This window comes from Nicrophorus vespilloides, unplaced genomic scaffold (genome assembly GCF_001412225.1).
Source record: "Nicrophorus vespilloides isolate i.1.1-1 unplaced genomic scaffold, Nicve_v1.0, whole genome shotgun sequence".
In the NCBI taxonomy this organism is placed as follows: Eukaryota; Metazoa; Arthropoda; class Insecta; order Coleoptera; family Silphidae; genus Nicrophorus; species Nicrophorus vespilloides.
In genome coordinates this window covers 108767-116218 of record NW_017097324.1, presented here as the reverse complement: position 1 = coordinate 116218, position 7452 = coordinate 108767, and positions in this window count along the sequence as shown.

The following is a 7452-nucleotide window of genomic DNA, read 5'->3' as shown; positions in this document are numbered from 1 at the left end:
GAAATTTTATTAATAGAAAATTGGGAATTATTAGTTTAATTTTCCAAATTAGAGAAAAAAGAAGTTTTGAACATTAATTCAAAACATTTTGACAAATTCGTCGTTAGTTAACGTTCCTAAAGTATAAAAAAATCAAAATAACTTGATAATTCGGAACAAAATTGTAAATTATAAAGTTAATTAATTTAGAAGAAAAAAGAGGTTTTGAACAATAATTCAAAACATTTAATTTACAATATTGCAATTAATTTCCCATTAAAAAACATATCTTGAAAACTTCTTAATAAATGTAGATTTTATTATTACAAAATTGAGAAATATTGCTATAATTCGCATTTTTTTTACTCTCTTTACAAAAAAAAATGCCAATAAAAACAATAAATTTGAATCATTTTCTTGAAAGAACGTAAATTAATAAAATTTATAAATATAACATCTTAAAATACAATTTATATGTATTAATTAAACTCTTACTTTTGTTGTAAATCTAAGATTAATATAAGTTATAAATAATTTATACAAATCCTCACTTTTGCTTTAAATCTCACAATACAACTGTTAATTTCCAATTAAAAAAAATCAAACAAAAAGTAACTTTTGTGAATAATAACAATAAATTTAAACCGTTGTCTTAAAAGGACGTAAATTTAATAGGATACTTTAAAATTGATAAATATAACAACTTAAAATACAAAGAAAACTATTGAAATCTCAGTTTTAATCACTTTTCAAACCTCACTTTTGCCTTAAATCTCACAACACAACTGTTAATCTCCAATAGAAGAAAAAAAATAAGACGCGATTAAACAAATAAAAAGTAAAAGCTGAATAAAAAGTGGTCTAATATGTAACAGAAAGTATTCTGCCTTATTCCATATACATTTTTTTTAAATTTCGTTTCGTTTCGCTAACGCCAGATTACATAGTGAAGTTTTATATACATATATTTTTAATGAATTTAATTTAACTACTCCAATTAATGTCTATAATATCTTCTTTCCAATACAATAGAAAAATAATGTTCACTTAAAGTTGATTAATTCAAATTTAAAAAAAAACGTTAATGAATTTCACGTGTCTTTTAAGAACTTACCTTGTTACGAATTAGTTGCGTCTCGAAGCTGCGTCTCTCACCAATACGAATCTTCTGGCTTAATCCAACAAAAAAAAATAATCCGCGGATTATACTAATCACTTGTTCTTTTTTTTTTCTCAAAAAGAAATATATTTTAAATCGTCTTTTTTGTTGCGGTTTTCGCGTTCACATTGTATAATTACTTTTCGTTTAATTATTTATGTTTTTTTGTTGTTGTTCACTTTTATTGTTTATAACTTTTTTTGTCTCTTTGGTTATTGTTGTTGATATGCTTCTTCGTGGTGCTTGGACGAACGAACGAAGAACGTGTATTTTGTATATTTTGTGTCTGTTCGGTATGTGTGTTCGTACGTTCGCGCGTTTGGCGATAGACTGCGTTGACTCAACTTGGAATCCCGGTATGCTATAGAATTGCAGCCAAATAAAGGAAAACCGTAGTGAGGCGGTCTCTCTTTCGCTCACCTGAACTACACTGCTGCTGCTACTACTACTACTACCACCACAGGTAAAAGCTAATATCAGCGCGAACTCACTTACATTTCACACTCGTACACACGGCGAAGGACCAGACGGAGGAGTTCAGACTTTAATTTTATATAACAATAAAAAAAAGCAATAACACAAATAAATTTAAATAAGGTTTTATAACAATAAAAACTTCATAATATTAACAATAAAAACAAGCTTAAAAGGATTCAATGCAACAGATTTTATTAGATATTATGAATCATTTAAAACATTCATTTTTTCAATTAAAATAATTTAGTAATTTCTAATTGTAAACAAATGTTTTAAAAATGTTTTCTATACATTTGAACTGTAATAATAATGCCAGTAATTCGCAGTTTTATTTGAAAATTTTCACTTCACCAAAATGTAATAAATTGAAATAAATTCCATATATTTTTTTAAAACATTCAATGTTTTCTTTTAGTTATAGAAAACAAAGAGTAAATTAACATTGCGTTCTTTTCAAGATAAAAAAAAATTCTTCAAATTTAAGTATTTTACACTTTTTGTATTGAATGTAGTATAGAACAATCCAATTAATGATAATAAAACATTGATTGATTTCAATAGTTATAGAAAACAAACAGTAAATTATTTAATTTTACATTCTTTTCCAGATGAAAAATTAGGATAAAATGAATTTATAAATAATTTTCAATTGAACTTAAAACCGGACTAAACGAGGAACTAAAAACATCCAAAAATAAATTGCAGAATAATTGAGTTTACTGCAGGCATTTAAGTATAATAAAATGTTGTGTAGTAATTTCTAAAAGTTTCAAACCAAACTACACTGAAAAACTATGCGAGGTTTTCATATACTACAATTTGTAGTAATCCGTGTTTAATCTCTTCCAAAAAATTCCGAATTTTCGCTCACCTGAACTACACTGCTGCTACTACCAGCAAAGGTAAAAGCTAATATTAGCACGAACTCAAATTTCACACTCGTACACATGGCGAAGAACAAGACGGAGGAGTTTAGACTTTAATTTTATATAACAATAAAAAAAAGCAATAAAACAAATAAGTTTAAATAAGGTTTTATAATAACTTCATAATATTAACAATAAAAACAAGCATAAAAGGATTCAATGCAACAGATTTTATTAGATATTATGAATCATTTAAAACATTCATTTTCTTTCAATAAAAATTAAAATAATTTAGTAATTTCTAATTGTAAACATATGTATGAAAAATGCTTTCTTTACATTTGAACTGTAATAATAATGCCAGTAATTCGCAGTTTTATTTGAAAATTTTAACTTCACCAAAATGTAATAAATTGAAATAAATTCCATATATTTTTTTAAAACATTCAATGTTTTCTTTTAATTATAGAAAACAAAGAGTAAATTAACATTGCGTTCTTTTCAAGATAAAAAAAAATTCTTAAAATTTAAGTATTTTACACTTTTTGTATTGAATGTAGTATAGAACAATCCAATTAATGATAATAAAACATTGATTGATTTCAATAGTTATAGAAAACAAACAGTAAATTATTTAATTTTACATTCTTTTCCAGATGAAAAATTAGGATAAAATGAATTTATAAATAATTTTCAATTGAACTTAAAACCGGACTAAACGAGGAACTAAAAACATCCAAAAATAAATTGCAGAATAATTGAGTTTACTGCAGGCATTTAAGTATAATAAAATGTTGTGTAGTAATTTCTAAAAGTTTCAAACCAAACTACATGAAATCGGATTGATCGAATCCAAACTATGCGAGGTTTTCATGTACTACAATTCGTAGTAATCCGTGTTTAATCTCTTCCAAAAAATTCCGAATTTTCGCTCACCTGAACTACACTGATGCAACTACTACTAGTACTACTGCCAGCACAGGTAAAAGCTAATATCAGCACGAACTCACATTTCACACTCGTACACACGGCGAAGAACCAGACGGAGGAGTTCAGACTTTAATTTTATATAACAATAAAAAAAACAATAAAACAAATAAGTTTAAATAAGTTTTTATAATAACTTCATAATATTAACAATAAAAACAAGCATAAAAGGATTCAATGCAACAGATTTTATTAGATATTATGAATCATTTAAAACATTCATTTTCTTTCAATAAAAATTAAAATAATTTAGTAATTTCTAATTGTAAACATATGTATGAAAAATGCTTTCTTTACATTTGAACTGTAATAATAATGCCAGTAATTCGCAGTTTTATTTGAAAATTTTAACTTCACCAAAATGTAATAAATTGAAATAAATTCCATATATTTTTTTTTAAAACATTCAACGTTTTCATTAGTTATAGAAAACAAAGAGTAAATTAACATTACGTTCTTTTCAAGATAAAAAAAATCTTCAAATTTAAGTATTTTACACTTTTTGTATTGAATGGAAAATAGAACAATCCAATTAATGATAATAAAACATTGACTGATTTCAATAGTTATAGAAAACAAACAGTAAATTATTTAATTTTTACATTCTTTTCGAGATGAAAAATTAGGAAAAAATGAATATATAAATAATTTTCAATTGAACTAAAAAACGGTCTAAACGACTAACTAAAAACATCCAAAAATAAATTTCAGAATAATTAAGTTTACTGCAAGCATTTAAGTATAAAAAAAAATGTTGTGAAGTAATTTCTAAAAGTTTCAAACCGAACTACACTGAAATCGAATTGATCGAATCCAAAATTCCGAATTTTCGCTCACCTGAACTACACTGCTATCAAAAAAGCAATAAAACAAATAAGTTTAAATAAGGTTTTATAACAATAACAACTTCATAATATTAACAATAAAAACAAGCTTTAATGCAACAAATTTTGTTAGATATTCTGAATCATTTAAAACATTCAATCAATTTATATATTTTCTTTCAATGAAAAATTAAAGTAATTTTATAATTTCTAATCATAAAAAGTGTTTTTAAATTTGAACTGTAATAATTAGCAAGTAGTTCACAGTTTTATTTGACGCAGATGAAAGTAGTCAAGTTTTTAACAACTACTTACGATTAAATAATTAAATAATAATTTTATTTCAAATTTTCAGATATAAATTCAGATATAAAAGAGTTTAAAACTTCAAATTAAACTATGTTAAATTTTTTAGAAAATAAAATAATAATAATTTTAACAGTACGTTAATTTAACAAATTGAATTTAATTTAATTAATTAACGAAAAACTTCCAAATTATGGTCATGTTTTTCACATATTTCACATATTTCCATAAACGTTATTTGATTTTGGAGATAAAACAAAAATAGAATAATCTTATTCTAATTATGAAGAATTAATAACCATTGATAATAATTAAGTAAAAAAAATAATATTATAATCAATAAACTAAGAAGAAAATCAATTAACAAATTTAACTATTTTTAAACTTAGTTTTTATTGATGAAAAAAAACCTATTTAAAATGTAATGAAAATAATATATCAACAAATTTAAATCTCCGAAAACTTTAAAAACTATCAATTTGTTAATTTTAGTACAGATTTTATACTTATCTTTGGTTCTAATTGAATAATATATTTAACAAGAAATAATTTTGATAATAAAAATTTAAAAAAATAAATAAAGATCCTTCGTATATTCATAAATTACTTGGAAATTTTATATAATAATTACGTGAAAATCCAATAATTATATAAAATTTCCAAACCTATTTTTATTTTTCAGAACTTTTCAAAATTGTTGTTATTTCTTTTACGTTTACGAAGAACTGCAACAATACCAATTTTGAGGGTGCTGTACTTTTCATTCTATACATAGGAAGTTGATATAATCATGGTGATTTATCATATTTTTTATACAAAATATAAAAAAGAACTTATTTTCAAATCCGATATTTCTGTGTGAACAATTCGTCGAAATATATTTGCTTTCCGGAAACGCAGAAACAAAAGTGCATTGTTGTGGTAAACAAGGAAGTGCGAATCAACTTTTCACATTTTCGCATATATATATTTTTTTCTCTACAATGGAACACGGAGCTAAAAAAAAATAAATTACATATCGACACGGATGCTTGCTTACTTCACTCTTATACAATGTTATGTAGAAAAAAAAAGAGTGTCTGTTTATATGTATAAAATGTGAAAATATTTCCATTCATTCGCACGTGAGTCTTTCATTAACTAAAATCATAGGCATAATTATAGCAATTAATTATTATACATTCAGTGAAACTAATTTATTATTACCACTTTTACTTGACAACAATTTCATTAAAATTATATATGAGGAAAAATTGTAACAAAATAAAACCATAAATAATTGTTGTTCAGCAATACCTCGCATAGTGCGTATTCAATCAGTACGGATTCAGTCTAGTACACAAACGATTTCAAACAATAATGTTTTTGTATGAACATTTTAAAAAAAAAACCTAAATTTTGATAAATTCTAAAAAATATTTGCTTTTACTTAAATGATAGATTTAGTTCCTCGATTAGTACGATTTCAAACAATCCGGACCGAATGACCCGAACTGTGCGAGGTATTGCTGTAATTAATTCTTATACATTCACATAGTGCTGCTTCGATAAGTCAGTGAATTCAGTGCAGTCTTGGTATGAAAATTTGAATATAACCTAAATTCTAAAAAAAAAGTTTTTTGCACATAAATTGTCGATTTATTTTTTCTATAGTCAAGATTCTTATTATGCGGATTATTTTTGGTCGATTAGTCTTCTTGGCAATTTTTTTTAATTATATAAGATAACAATTGTATAAATCAAAATTTGAAAACACGAGTAGTTCAATGACTCACAGCCTTTTGTTTCAACTATTACTTAATAACACAATTATAATCATAATTGTTGCATAACAATGAGAATTAGGTGCAGCAACCATCAGATTTTGCCACTATTTCTTAATATCATGTCCATGTTATTATTAAGTTAATATGCCACAAAAAAATGATATTAATATAATAAGAGTTGAATGAAATTTAAAAATTGTAATATTTTCTTAAGATATTTTCGATAAAAGTTTATAGGAATATATACGAGGAACGTGTTTTATCCAAAGAAAGGTTCTTGCAAAACATTTCGTAATCTTCTTAATATTCTGCAACTGCTTAGGCGAGGCGAGCATAACGCAAAATCATACGTCTTAAAACTTGGCAATTATTCTTGCATGACTTAGACGCAAGAATATAAACAAACTATAAATAGAAGCAGCATTTTCTAAAAACTAAAAAAAATAACCGTTTTCTAGGTCAGACGACGACGTTCGTATTCGTTTTTTTTTATTTGGAAAATGATGTTTTCCCGGTAATCCAAATTCCCGGGAATTCCAACGCACCGAACTAATCATTTAAGCTGATGACATTATTAATTTAACAAACATCATCTTTGGATTCGGTTGGGAATTTGTTGCGAATTTCGGTTTAAAAGTGAATGCCTTCTTCGAAAGACAAAATAAAATATCGCCCAATAAAAGATTGAAGAAAAAAACACACGGCAACAAAAGTGAAAAGCAGACACGTGTCGTGTGCCAATGTTTATTTTGTTGCTAAATGTTCCAAATCATAATAAAAATAATCAGAGAACAACGCTTTTACGAATGGACAATTTTTATTGCAAATGTTTGTAGTTTGTTATAATTTTGTAAAAACAGACAATATTACTTTTATCAATTGACAATTTTATTGCAAAATTTCTGTATTTGTTATAATTTAGAAAAAAGACAAATGCTAAGTTTTAATTACAAATTATAAATTAATTGTTCAAATTTTAATTATCTAAAAATAATCACTGAAATTAATAATTGATAAATTGATTCGAATTGTTTTGGATTTATTTATAATCATTCCTTAAAAATAATGTTTTTTGAAAGACTATTATG